We start from the raw sequence: 15,528 nt of genomic DNA on the forward strand, positions 1-15,528 counted from the left end.
AGCAGAATACCCCCACAGCCGAATCAGACGACTCCGGTGGTCTTAGAGGTTCCACCGGCTCAGCCTACAGCACCCCCAGCAGGTGAGCCAAGAAAGGAAGCCTATCGATCCGGTGGCGGCAAGCCAGAGAGCTTCTCGGGCACTAGTGAACCATGGGATGCCTAAGCCTGGTTCAAAACACTGGAGAGCACGCTTGGACTGGCCGAACACGAGAATGTGAAGTGTGCCTCCTTCGCTGACGAGACGCACGCATGTGGTGGGAAAGAATCGAGCGAAGCGCCCGGTGAAGATGACATGGGCTGACTTTGAGAAGGAATTCTTGAGGAATTCTTTCATATCGGGTTACAAACCGCCACTACGACGAGTTCGCTGACGTCGGGGTAGCCTATCAGTTGAGGAAGCCGTGAAGAAATTCAACAGGTTGGCTCGTCTATGCAGCTAGTCGGCACAGAGAAGGAGCGAATCCGGTTGATGCTCAAGATCTTGAGGCCGGAGATAGCGAACGTGGCTGGTGGCATACATAGGCCACAAACCACAGAGGAGTTAGTGAGCAGTGCCTTGACCACAGAGCATTACCAGAACAGCATAAAGCAGCAGAAGCAAGTCTCCTCAGAGTCCAAAGGCCAAGGAAACTCTCACACTCAAAAACAGCAAGGCCACGGAAAGGGAACTCCAACAGCAAGCGCAAATCAGGAAGTGACCCAAAAGGAGGACCATCTAGCAAGCGACCCAGTTATCCAAAGTGTGCTACTTGTGGGAAATTCCACCCAGGGGTTTGTCGCAAGGGCACACGAGGATGCTTTGAATGTGGACAAGAAGGGCACATGGCCAAGCAGTGCCCGAACAAGACCGGTCTTCCTCAGCCACAGCAGATTCAGTATGCAGGCCAGCCAGCTCAGTTATATCAGATGCAGGCCGCTCTAGAGGGTCCACATATCAGCCAGGGCAGATTAGAAGCCCCTCCAGCTATGGCGAATGCGAGGATCTACTCACTCACCAGAGAGGACGTAGCCAATGCCTCGACAGTTGTCACAGGTCATATTAGCATTTTTCAGTATAGTGCTACTGTTCTATTTGATACTGGGGCAACCCATTCATATATAGCCAGGATGTTCTCCGAAAAATTAGAAATACCCCCAGAGGTACTCAGTGGTCAGTTTCTGATGACACTACCTTCAGGAGAGATCATGGCATCCACGCACTGGCTCAGAGCAGTGCCGGTCATTATAGCAGACAGAGAGCTCTTTTGTGATCTGATAGTGCTAGAAATGACTGACTATGACGTCATCCTTGGAATGGACTTTCTGATCAAATACGGTACTTCCATAGAGTGTCGTAAACAGAAAGTCGTATTCCAACCCGAAGCAGAAATACAGTTTGAATACCACGGAGAACCAAAGAGAAAAGCCAGAAAATTTCTCTTAGCAATGAAGGCACAGAAGTTGATGGATTCGGGATGTACGGGGTACCTAGCACATGTAGTCAATACCAGCCAGGACAAGGGCCAACAGCTAGCAGAGGTCCGAGTTGTATGTGACTACCCAGCAGTCTTCCCTGAAGAGTTACCAGGCCTAGCACCAGTCAGGGAGATTGAATTTGAGATAGAGCTTTTCCCCGGCACCAATCCTATTTCCAAGGCGCCTTACCACATGGCTCCAGCAGAACTGAAGGAACTTCATGAGCAACTACAGGAGTTGCTTGACAAGGGTTTCATACGCCCTAGTCACTCACCATAGGGAGCGCCCGTACTGTTCGTGAAGAAGAAGGATGGAAGCATGCGGCTATGCATAGACTACAGAGCACTGAATCAAGTCACGATCAAGAACAGGTATCCTCTTCCCAGGATAGATGACCTGTTCGACCAGTTAAAGGGAGCAGCAGTGTTCTCTAAGATTGACCTCAGATCAGGATATCACCAAGTCAGGGTCAAGGAGGGTGATATACCGAAGACAGCATTCAGGACCAGATACGGACATTACGAGTTCGTAGTCATGCCTTTTGGCGTGACAAATGCTCTAGCTACATTCATGGATCTCATGAACAGAGTATTCAGGGAGTATTTAGATAAGTTTGTTATTGTGTTTATCGATGACATTCTTATCTACTCAGGAACTCAGGAAGAACACTCAGAGCACCTGAAACTAGTATTGCAGACCCTTCAGCAGAACCAGCTATACGCCAAGTTCACGAAATGTGAATTTTGGCTAGATCAGGTGTCCGTCCGACTCTCAAGGCCCCTCGTATGCCGAGTTGCAGAAGGAGCTGAAGAAGGCTCAAGCTTTGCTGGTGGCGGCCGAGCAGAAGAAGACGGCCGATCAGGCCCATACTTTGGGTGAGCTCGAGCGGCAAGTCAAGACGCTCGACCAAAAGATAACCTTGGCCACCACTCAGAAAAACACGGCCATCTCCGATCTGGAGAAAAAGAATGTCAAGGCTCGGGGGCTGGAGCAGAAAGTGAAGGAGCTGATGGACCAACTGGCTAAAGAGAAGGTTGCCCGAACGGACGAGGTGGCAAAGCTCGAGGCGGCTTTACAAGAACACAAGGCAGCCGTCGATGCTTCCCGAGCGGCCCTTAAAGAATACCAGGAGGCCGAACCAAGCCGGGTCACTGCCCTGCAACAGAAATACATCCGTTTGGCCGAATTTTCGGAGAAGGTCTGCGAGCGGATGTACACTGCCTTCGACCTTGCTATGACCGCCACGACGACAAATTTGAAGTCCAAGGGGCAACTTCCCGAGTCCGCCGTCATCCCGGCCGTAGATCAAGTGGCGCTCTTCGATAACATCCCGAAGGATCTTTACGATTATTTAGAGTAGAAGCTTAAATGTAATCTAGCCGCTCGGCGATAAACTATCACCTTTTGTAATCCGACCGCTCGGCCTTAGCTTCTTTAATATAATCTCCTTTTGCTTGCTTTGTCCTTTTGCTAATCAATATGTGTACTGTCCACTCGCCTCTTATTATATCTCTCGCGTTCGGAAGAAATCGTCTCTCGATTTTGAGTAAGCATTCCGCTCGGCTGAATATGTCCTGCTATGCCAGAAGATGTCGTTCGCGGATGGTGAAGTACCTTTGGGTACTGGGCCGGGCGGAACATAGAGGCGGTTGAACGATTATCGATGGCGAATACCTTTGGGTATTTGATCACAAGTCTTTTTTATTGCCCTCTTCTGCTCGGAATATTTATAGACGCCGGCTCGTCTCTCGATTTTTAACGTCGGAGCTCGACGGTCTTCCGCTCGGAAGGTTTATAGACGCCGGCTCGTCTCTCGATTTTAAACGTCGGAGCTCGACGGTCTTCCGCTCGGAAGGTTTATAGATGTCGGCTCATCTCTCGATTTTTAACGTCGGAGCTCGACGGTCTTCCGCTCGGAAGGTTTATAGACGCCGGCTCGTCTCTCGATTTTTAACGTCGGAGCTCGACGGTCTTCAGCTCGGAAGGTTTATAGACGCCGACTCGTCTCTCGATTTTTAACGTCGGAGCTCGACGGCCTTTCGCTCGGAGGGTTTATAGACGCCGGCTCGTCTCTCGATTTTTAACGTCGGAGCTCGACGGTCTTCCGCACGGAGGGTTTATAGACGCCGGCTCGTCTCTCGATTTTTAACGTCGGAGCTCGACGGTCTTCCGCTCGGAAGGTTTATAGATGCCGGCTCGTCTCTCGATTTTTAACGTCGGAGCTCGACGGTCTTCCACTCGGAGGGTTTATAGACGCCGGCTCGTCTCTCGATTTTTAACGTCGGAGCTCGACGGTCTTCCGCTCGGAAGGTTTATAGACGCCGGCTCGTCTCTCGATTTTTAACGTCGGAGCTCGACGGTCTTCCGCTCGGAAGGTTTATAGACGCCGGCTCGTCTCTCGATTTTTAACATCGGAGCTCGACAGTCTTTCGCTCAGAGGGTTTATAGACGCCGGCTTGTCTCTCGATTTTTAACGTCGGAGCTCGACGGTCTTCCGCTCGGAAGGTTTATACACGCCGACTCGTCTCTCGATTTTTAAGGTCGGAGCTCGACGGTCTTCCGCTCGGAGGATTTATAGACGCCGGCTCATCTCTCGATTTTTAATGTCGGAGCTCGACGGTCTTCCGCTCGGAGGGTTTATAGACGCCGGCTCGTCTCTCGATTTTTAACGTCGGAGCTCGACGGTCTTCCGCTCGGAGGGTTTATAGACGCCAGCTCGTCTCTCGATTTTTAACGTCGGAGCTCGACGGTCTTCCGCTCGGAGGGTTTATAGATGCCGGCTCGTCTCTCGATTTTTAACGTCGGAGCTCGACGGTCTTCCGCTCGGAAGGTTTATAGACGCCGGCTCATCTCTCGATTTTTAAAGTTGGAGCTCGATCTTCCGCTCGGAGGGTTTATAGACGCCGGCTCGTCTCTCGATTTTTAACGTCGGAGCTCGACGGTCTTCCGCTCGGAGGGTTTATACGGCTCGTCTCTCAATTTTAACGTCGGAGCTCGGCGGTCTTCCGCGAGGTTTATAGACGCCGGCTTGTCTCTCGATTTTTAACGTCAGAGCTCGACGGTCTTCCGCTCGGAGGGTTTATAGACGCCGGCTCGTCTCTCGATTTTTAACGTCGGAGCTCGACGGTCTTCCGCTCGGAAGGTTTATAGACGCCGGCTCGTCTCTCGATTTTTAACGTCAGAGCTCAACGGTCTTCCGCTCGGAAGGTTTATAGACGCCGGCTCGTCTCTCGATTTTTAACGTCAGAGCTCGACAGTCTTCCGCTCGGAAGGTTTATAGACGCCGGCTCGTCTCTCGATTTTTAACGTCGGAGCTCGACGGTCTTCCGCTCGGAAGGTTTATAGACGCCGACTCGTCTCTCGATTTTTAACGTTGGAGCTCGACGGTCTTCCGCTCGGGAGAGGCGTCCGCTCGGGGGGCCTTGCCTTTTCTGTTGTCTTGTATTGACACTTCGTCCGATGAAGATCCTCAATCACGATTAACTGCTGCTGCTTCCGGAGGCGTGCGGAATAGGGCCCGGTGAAACGAAACCGTGGCCTAAGGTGCTTCCGCTCGGCCCCCTGATACTGATGTCTCTTGCTGCTCATTTCGCTCGGCTTGTGCCTTCTGTTTTTGTTCCACAAGCTTAGCTACCCTCAACTCGATCAGAGCGTCGAGTTCCTCCATGGAGAGCGTCACCGTATGTGGTCGTCCAGCTTCGTCCATTGCTTCCGATCGGATGCAGGAGCGTTCCCACTAACGGCGCCAAATTGATCCTGTCCGAATCGCTGAATCAACGGACGCTAGGCACGTGGCGCTCTTCGCGTTACTAACGTAGATCCCCGACCGATCGTATGGTCCTCTGGCGAACCTGCAGGGAAGTCGGGCCGGGAAGGGGTTCCCGGCGACGACCCTCCGACGCTCAGGCCAGGCAAGCGGACAACAAAGAAGTGGCTCCAAAAATCGTAGAATGCGTACCTCCGGTGATGTATGAGGCCTCTTATATAGAGCTGGAAAGGGACTCACGCACACATATCGAGGTGAATACGTGTCCTCAGCCCATACCTCAATATGGGCTTGTCAGAAAAGCTTACCTGACCCCTTACTGCTACAGTCCGAGCACGTCTCTGATGGGACAGCGGAACCCTGTCATAAGATCCTACGTATGGTTCGCTCGTTGGCCATATCCGCTGTCAGAGGATGTTTCCTGGTCCTGTTCTCTTCTTACTCCATGCCGAGTGTCCAGCCGGTCGGCAGTCCCCTTGCGTCCGGCCGGTCACACGTGCTGGTCCACTTAGGATATTCCTGGTAGTGTGCTCTGTGGAGATTGTTCGCAGCATTGCTATCTTATGCCTTCGGCCGAGTGGGCCATCCGCTCGGTCGTACAATCCTGTTCAACGAGCGTCGGAACCTGACTTCTCGCCGGGTGCCTTTGACTCCGATGGAACCCCGTTCGGCCGACCGGTCTCCCCTTCTCCGGTCGACCGTTCGGCCCTTTGACTTCCACGTGGCGTTGACTTCCCTCAGAGGGGGGGTCCCTGTTCTTACCGCCGGATCACTAATAAAAAAATATTGTGACAAATTTTGTTAAAAGCGATGTTTTACTAATTCTAACTAATAGTAAAAATTTGAGAATGGATTTTTCAAAAAATGAAAGACGTAGGAATTTATTTTTACCAAAAAAGAACGAAAAAGCGACGAAAAAAATGCTCGAACGGTAGTTGTATCAATTCAAAGTGGCCCTCTCTGATACCAATTGTAAGATTGAGAAGTGCTAGAGGGGGGGGGTGTGAATAGCGCTCATGGCTTTTTCACTCATTTCGGAAAGCACAAAGTAATGAAGCGGAAATAAGAAATAAAGAGGAAGCAAAAAACAAGCGCTAACACTTTTATTTTACTTGATCCGGAGTCTGTGGCGACTCCTACTCCAAGGTCTACACTCGTTGAGTATTTACTTTGGGCAATTAACTATCAATCCAGACATTATAAGTACAATAATTAAAGTACAGTAATTGAAATTATACCGACAACTACGAATAAGGAATTTCAGGCTTCCGGTTGTCAAAGTTGTGTTACAACTTCGTCGAATCGTCTTTTGAGCAGTGCACAGTAGAAAGATTTTGAAGAACAAGTGTATTTTAGCACCTGCTTGAGACTTCTTAAATAGCCTGCTGAAGGCGCCTTCAGCCTCCATAGAAGGTGCCTCCGGCAGGGATTTTTATCCCTTCCGCGTCGAAGACGATAGCTTCCGAAGCCTGCACTATTTATCCATCCGAAGGTGCCTTCAAGCTCCATGGAAGACGCCTTCCATCCAGCATCCAAGGTGCCTTCAAGCTCCTTCAAGGTGCCTTCTACCCTGCTTCTTGCGCAGCTATAGTCAGGATGCCCGAGGCGCCTCCAACAACCTCGAAGGCGCCTCAGACACTGTTCATCCAAGCTTTTTTAAGTTCTTTTTGTTCCCTGCAAGATACGTTAGTCCAAAATACCAAACATACCTTATAAAACAATGTTAGGACAATAAGATATGAATAAATATAAGTGATTGACAGTCTCCAGACTGTCCGATTTTTTCGTCGAAACTCTAGGTCGAACTGACGCCTACTGTTCCCTCTTCGGGGAATGCGTCCTCACCTACTCCTCTCAGGAGAGTACCTATTGCCAGACCGATCCTCTAGACCGGCTGAACTTTTGCTCAGCATCCGAGTCTTTAGGACTTTTCCGCTGGATGTCTAATCCCCAACTTGTCTAGTCTTCTACCTGGTTTGCGACCACCAGAATTTTCACCTAGAGTCCCCGACTCTAGAGTTTCTCCCAAACTGCTCGACCTGCCAAGATTTTTCGCCTAGGGTTACCACCCCCTAGGATCTAGGGTTATCTCCCCCTATGATTTTCTACTTGCCTAACCGCAGCTAGGACTTTCCATTATCTAGGGTTGCCACCCCTAGGACCTAGGGTTACCTCCCCCTAGGGGTTTCCACCTGCCTAGAATCCATTAGGACTTTTGCCTAAGTCAACTTAGGACTTTTCTGCAAGCTCAATCAACCTTGTTAGATCACAAGATAACTTAACTTTAGACCCTTTGACATAATCAAAATCCAGGTTTGATCGTCTGGTGCTTCCTGCACCAATAAGATTGTCTAGAGATAAAGAAATATATTGCAGAAAATAAAGGCAGTTCAGCAAAGTCTATAAACATAATTGAAGAGGAAAATTTAGTGAGCGGTGATGGAGATATGCTATCAGTTATGTCGAGTTCGAAGCAACTGACGGATGCATAGATTATAGACTTTACATGTTCATATCACATGACTCCAAATAAGGATTGGTTTGACACCTATAGGGTAGTAGATTCTGGTTTAGTGTTGATGGGAAATGATACGTCATACAAAGTTATTGGTATAGGGAACATCATATTCAAGATGTTTGATGGTATGATCAGAACTCTATGTGATGTCAAATATATATCAGAGCTAAGGAAGAACTTGATCTTGCTAGGCATACTAATTGGTATTGGTTGTAGTTACAAATCAGTGAGCGGGGTGATACAAGTCAGCAAGGGAGCTCTAACGATAATGAAAGGATAAAAGTTAGAAGGGAACATTTATAAGTTGATAGGGATTACAGTTGTATGTGGAGTTGCCTCGATAGTGTCTGAATCAGACAGTACTATCTAGTGGCATATGAAGCTAGGGCATATTGATCAATGTGGGATGCTAGAACTTTACAAGAGAGATTTGTTGAAGGGTGTCAAGACATGCAAGCTTGAATTTTGTAAATTTTGTGTTCTTGGGAAACAAAGCAAAGTACAATTCAAGACTACAACAAATAAGATGGAGGGGATTCTGGACTACGTACATATGGATCTCTGAGGACCAGTAAGTGTAGCATCACATGGAGGACACTTGTATTTTGTAAGTTTTACTGATGATTGCTCATGAAATGTCTGGGTATACTTTATGCTTCATAAGTAAAAAACTTTTACAAATTTTAAATTGTCAAAAATTGAAGTGGAGCACCAGACCGGAAGGAAGATGAAATGTCTTAGGTTAGACAATGGGACTGAGTACACAGATGCAAAGTTATAGGAATTTTGTGAGCAGTATGGGATAATAATGCATTTCTCGGTTCGCAGGACACCTTAGTAGAATGGGTAGCACAAAGGTTGAACAGGACAATCATTAAGAAGACAAGATGTCTTAGATTGAATGTAGGTCTAGTAAAGAATTTCTGGATAGAAATAGTTAACATGACATGTTATCTCATTAATAGATTACCAAGGGTAGCACTAGAAGGTAAAGTATTAGAGGAAGTATGGGCAGGGAATCAAGTAGATTACTCTCATCTTCGAGTTTTTGTATGTCCAGCATATATGCACATATTTAGTGAAGAAATATCAAAGCTGGATGCGAAGTCAAAGCAGTACATTTTTTTGGGATATCAAAAAGGGGTTAAAGGCTTCAAGCTTTGGGATCTTAAGACAAACAAGGTGGTGATCAACAAAGATGTAGTGTTTGACAAGAAGGTTATGCTACAACATACTCAGGAAGAAGAAAAGGAAATACCATAGAGCAACTTAGAGAAAGATGTTGTACAGGTGGAGCTAGAGACTCATGACTCCGATGATTCTAGCTTAGAGCACACAGAGTATTGCACTATAGCTAGTGATAAAATGAGACGAGTCGTAAAACCACCCACTAGATACAGATTTGAAGACTTGATATCTTATGCACTTATTACTAGTAGCGGAGACCTTACATCTTTTCAAGAGGTGATACACAACTCTGAGAAGGACAAGTGGATGGGTGCTATGGCAGAGGAGATGGAGTCATTGTATAAGAACCAAACGTGGGATCTAGTGGAACTTCCTAAAGGAAAGAAAGATATAGGGTGCAAGTGGATATTCAAGAAGAAAGAAGCAATGTCAGAGGGAGAAGAAGTGAAGTTCAAGGCTCGGTTGGGATTGCTAGAGAAAGGAGATTGACTATGAAGAAATTTTCTCTCTAGTAGTAAGACATACGTCAATTAGAATGGTATTGGTTTTAGTGGGCATCACGATTTGTAGCTGGAGCAAATGGATATGAAGATGACATTTCTTCATGGAAATTTGGAGGAGCATATTTTTATATCACAACCTAAGAGATTTAGTCAGCCTGGACAAGAGCGGTTGGTTTACAAGTTGAAGAAATCTCTCTATGGATTGAAACAATCTCCTAGGCAATGATACAAACATTTTGATTCATACATGATTCAAAACGGATATAGGAGATGTGAATATGATTGTTGCATATATGTGAAGAGTTTTGAAGATTAATCACTAGTTTTCTTACTACTATACGTAGATGACATGCTTATTGTTGCAAAGAAGATGAAAGAGGTCGATAAATTAAAGAGGCTACTGAGCAAGGAATTTGACATGAAAGATTTAGGAGAGCCAAGAAGATTCTTAGGATGGAGATTCACAGGGATAGAGCTGCAGGGAGATTATGGTTGTCTCAACATAGCTATGCGGAGAAGATGCTGGATAGGTTCAACATAAAGAATGCAAAGTCGATGAAAACACCCCTGACGCATCACTTCAGGTTATCTAGTATACAGTGTCCAAAGACGGATGACGAGATCCAAGAGATGTCAAAGGTTCCTTTTGCTAGTGCAGATAGTTGTCTGATGTATGCTATGGTTTGCACGAGACCAAATTTGGCAAGCAGTTAGTATGGTGAGTAAATTTCTCTCAAATCTTGGTTGACTACATTGGGATGCAGTGAAGTAGATTTTTAGATACTTGAGAAATATAATTGATTATGACATTATATTTAGTAGACAATTGGAAGATCCTTCAGTTGCTGGGTACGTAGATGCAGACTATGCAAGAAATTTAGATAACAGGAGGTCTACTACAGGATATATGTTCACTATGACAGAAGGATCTATCTATTGGAAATCTATGATACAATCTATTATTGCATTGACTACTACATAGTCGGAGTACATGGTAGTAGCTGAAGCAGCAAAGGAAGCTTTATGACTTACAGGGTTGGTCAGAGAACTGGACGTTCAGCAAGATGGAGTCAAGTTATTATGCAATAGTTAGCTATCTATTTGGTAAAAAATCAGGTGTATCATATAAGAACCAAACACATTGATATGAGGCTTCACAAGATTAGAGAGTTGATTGCTTTCAAGGAAATTCAATTTGAGAAGGTTCACACTACAGATAATGCTTCAAACATGCTGACAAAGCCAATAACCACAGAGAAGTTTAGCATTGCTTGAACATGATCCATATCTCTAAATGCTAGATGAAGGAAGCCCAGAACCAGAGATCTAGGTGGAGATTTTTAGATACTCATGTTCTTCGAAGGGGTAAATATTCACCAAGGTGGAGATTGTTAACAGGTGACTTATATTTGGTTGAAGGCCAATGCGATGAATGTCGTGGAAGGAAAATCTATTATGATTTATCATAATAAAATTCTGTTACAATTTTATATAACATAATTCTATTACAGTTTTTCAAAACAGAATTCTGTTACGATTTTATCGGGTTTAGAATTTATACACTATTTATAGGGATTATTGTAAACTTATTGTATAATCACAAGAATCATGGAATAGAATTCAATTGTGTAGAGAGAATTCAAATAAAATTTTGACTATTTTTGTAGAGTAGGCAAGTCGTCAAACCGCGGTAACTCTTCTTCTTCTTCTTCTCTTTCCTCGTGTTTACTCCTTTTGTGCGTCTTTGTCTTGTTGCTCAGTGTGATCTCTTTCTCTCTTCCTCTTCTTCTGCATTAGAGGTTGAGAGGAGTTACCCCCTCTTTGCGCAACATCTGTTCTATATACTACCTCAAGCAAACCCTAACTTGAACGTTAAAGTGATCCCGGGATCCATCCCTCGACAAGTCTAACCCTCTTGAGCATATCTCAGGTCTCTTCATCTCCTTCATCGATGGTCTTTGGAGTGCACACACATGTCAACAAGTTTGTTGACTGATGACTAGATCTATTTGACCAGAAGATATACCTTTTTAGTTAGCACAACACCTTCTAACTTTAACTTTTGTTAAAATATCAAAACCAAATAGAGGCGTGATTACACAAACATCTTCATCCCATAATAGAATTAACAATTGAAACTTCCCTAGTTTTTTTTTAGAATTCATAAATGTAGCTGTGAACATCACTTACCTATACTTAGTTCAAATAAAATTACATAGATGGTTCGAAAGAAAACATAACTAAATGCGAAATTTAAACTAGATGGTCTTCGAGTTGTACCATCCTTGTTCCGAGCTGGTTCACTGCTCAATGCCTCCTATCTCATTGGTCTCATTGTCTGAAATAAAGTTATAATCTGTGAGTCGAAAGACTCAGTATATTCAAAACGGTGTTATGCATTAGTTAGCGACTATAATCTAGTGTACTAAGGGAAACCACATACAGGGTAACTTGGGATCTCCCTACTAGCATACTATGAACGTAAGCATAGGTATCGACATAAGCATGATAGCATAAACATAAGCATGATAAATGACCTAGGCATAATGATAGACTTGATCATGAGCATGTACATAAACCTAACATAAGCCTAAGCAAACTTAATCATGAGCATGTATGTAAGCATAACATAAGCATACTTGCATGGTATAAGTATACACATAAGAATAGACTTTATCATAAGCATATACATGGGCATAATGAGCATGGGCATAGCATATCATGAACTTAACATACTTATAGCATATTATGAACCTTATATATTCATAGCATATCATGGACTTAACGTATTCATAACATAGCATGAACTTATACTTAGCATATCATGAAATTAACATATTTGTAGCATAACATGAACTTACACATAACATATCATGAACTTAACATATTCATAGCATAACATGAATATGAACTTAGCACATCATGAACCTAACTTATTCATAGCCTAATAAGGAAACCGATATTATGCTCCCTTTGGGGCCTTGTCCTAAAAAACCTCTGGGGTCTTTTTCCTCATAGTATTCTCATCAAATCCTCATCATTTTGTCACAGTCGACTTACCCAATATTGGGCTCTCTCTGGGGCATTTTTTCATAAACAGGCTCCCTCTGGGAGCTTTTCTCGTAACCGGGCTCCCTTTGGGGACTTTTTCTGTAAATGGACTCCCTCTGGGGCCTTTTCTCTCACTTGTTATCATTATTACTTTGTTACAGTCAACTTACCCGATATTGGGCTCCCTCTGGGGCCTTTTCCTGTAAACGGGCTCCCTCTAGAACCTTTTCCCTCACGGTATTCTCATTGAGTAATTTTCATTATCATGATAAGATGTAAAAGGAAACATAACATCCACCTAAACCTAGATCATATTAAGGTATCATAATAAGACATAAGAAGAACATAAACATGATCTTAAACGCAAGCATGCAATTTTACATATAGCATACTAAACTATCATGATGTGGAGCAAGAAGCAACTTGAACTTACCTAATCTAGAGATTCGAAACCTAGACGTAGCATATATACATAGTCATCATGAAACAACTCATTGAGAAAGATCATGATGACTAAAGCTCTAAAATAGGATTTAAAACTTACCACAACAGAACCAAAAGCCGCAAGGTCACAGCATAATTCCAGATTTGTCAGTCAGTGGTATAAAAATTATACGTAATTCATCTTTGATCCGAAAAGGGTTCTATACATTGGTAATGAAAGCTAACTAAATTTTCTACATTTCAAAAGAAGACACCAAAGTGAAATTCATTCACCCATTAAGTCTAATTTACACCATAATAGAACCAAAAGCAGTAAGGTCACAGCAAAATTCAAGATTTGTCAGTGTATAAAAATCATATGAAATTCATCTTTGATCCGAAAAAGGTTCTGTAAATTGGTAATGAAAGATAACTAAATTTCTTAAATTTAAACAGAAGACACCTAAGTGAAATTCGTTCACCTTTGAGGCTAATTTACACCACAATAGAACCAAAAGCAGTAGGGTTATAGCATAATTCCATATTCGTTAGTCAATGGTATAAAAATCATATGAAATTCATCTTTGATCCGAAAAGGGTTCTACAAATTGGTAATGAAAGCTAATTAAATTTTCTACATTTCAACAGAAGAGACTGAAGTGAAATTCGTTCATCCATTAAGGATAATTTACACCACAATAGAACCATAAGCAGCAGGATCACGACATAATTTCAGATTCGTCAGTTAATGGTATAAAAATCATATGAAATTCATCTTTGATCTGAAAAGAGTTTTGTAAATTTGTAATGAAGATAACTAAATTTCCTACATTTCAATAGAAGACATTGAAGTGAAATTTGTTCACCCATTGAGGCTAATTTATACCACAACAGAACCAAAAGCAGCATGGTCACAACATAATTCCAGAATATCTATGAAACATCAACCCAATCTACGGTACTCGAAATTCACAAGACATAGAAGCTAAATAAAATAATAGCATGGTTGAGAACGTGCCTTTGATTCTTTAACTATTACCCCTCTCTTCTTGTCTTCCCTTGGGACTACGGAACCGGTGCAACTTGATGAGGTGGGAGCTTAGGGCCAGCGGCAACAAAAAAATCAGGTGGAGTTCTAGGTGAGGGTTTTATATAATGTGGAAGCTTTAGGACTTGGTCTAAATTTCTAATTCCTATAAATTTTATATAAAACTTCTTACTAAGTTTTTATCCCTATCCTTTATCTATATCCATAATTATATAAATTTCATGTATACATATAATTTGCATGTGATAATGTTGTAGTTCTTAGTTATTATCTACAGCATATACATTTTATAGGTTGCGTATATACACATGAGGCATATAAGTTGATATACAAATTCTTATACTTTTATTTAAATACTAGATAGATTTTATAAATGTTAATTCCTATATATTATTTTTATAAAACTAAATACTGAATCTAAATAGAAACCTATATCCATGGTTATATAATTCCATATATATTTTATTTAGTCATATAAATTTTATTCATGATAGATAATAATATATAATTTATAATACTATAGTTTCTTAATTTATTATGTGCACATTCTGTAGGGGTGGCAATTCGGTTCGGGTTCGGGTTGACAGGTTCGGGTTGGCAGGTTGGCGGGTTGGCAAATGACAACCTGAACCCGACCTGATTATTATTTCGGGTCAAAATATTCAACCTGAACCTGATCTGTTTATTTGCACTTGACCCGAACCCGAACCCGACCCATTTGACCCGTTTAACCCGCTTGACCCGTTTAACCCGTTTAACTCGTTCGACCTGTTTGACCCGTTTAACCTGTTTGACCCGTTTGACCCGAATATGACCTGAATTCATTAAATAAAATTTGTATATTTAATTAAAAATTAAAAATAACATTTATCTACACAAATTGAAAATTCATATCATAAATGATAAGCTACAGCAACATTGCAATCAATAGCATAACATATCTCTATGTTTAGGGTTTTTAACTTTTTAAAATTTGTAATTTTAGTTTAAATTTATAATTATTTATAAACGGGTTCGCGGGTTGTAATCGGGTCATTTCAGGTTGACCCGAACCCGACCTGTTTATTAATTGGGTCAAATGGGTCGACCCGATTTCGACCCGAACCCGAAACTACCCAACCCTAACCTGATTTTTTCGTGTTCGGTTCGGGTCATGTTTTCGTGTCGGGTCAAAAATTGCCACCCCTAACATTCTGTATATATTAATCTTATATTTTCCTTATTTAATTATGCTTTGAAATTTATATTATACATTTTATATTACGTAATATATTATCTATATTATATTAATTAGATGAATAATTTCTTAATTATCATACACGCTTATATTAAATTTATACTCTATAATTTATTATATATATCATACATATATTATATATTATTTATATTTCATTTCCATTATGATTAGATGGATAATTTATATACATAATTATATAAATACTAAGTCTTTATATATTACTTTCTAAATATAATTTACAAATCCAAATTTCCTCTCTCTATATATATTTATATTCATAAATTAAAATGTCATAATTTCTGAGTTATCGTCTACACGTTATTATTTATACTATGAA

This window comes from Zingiber officinale, chromosome 9A, assembly GCF_018446385.1.
Source record: "Zingiber officinale cultivar Zhangliang chromosome 9A, Zo_v1.1, whole genome shotgun sequence".
NCBI classification, from domain to species: Eukaryota; Viridiplantae; Streptophyta; class Magnoliopsida; order Zingiberales; family Zingiberaceae; genus Zingiber; species Zingiber officinale.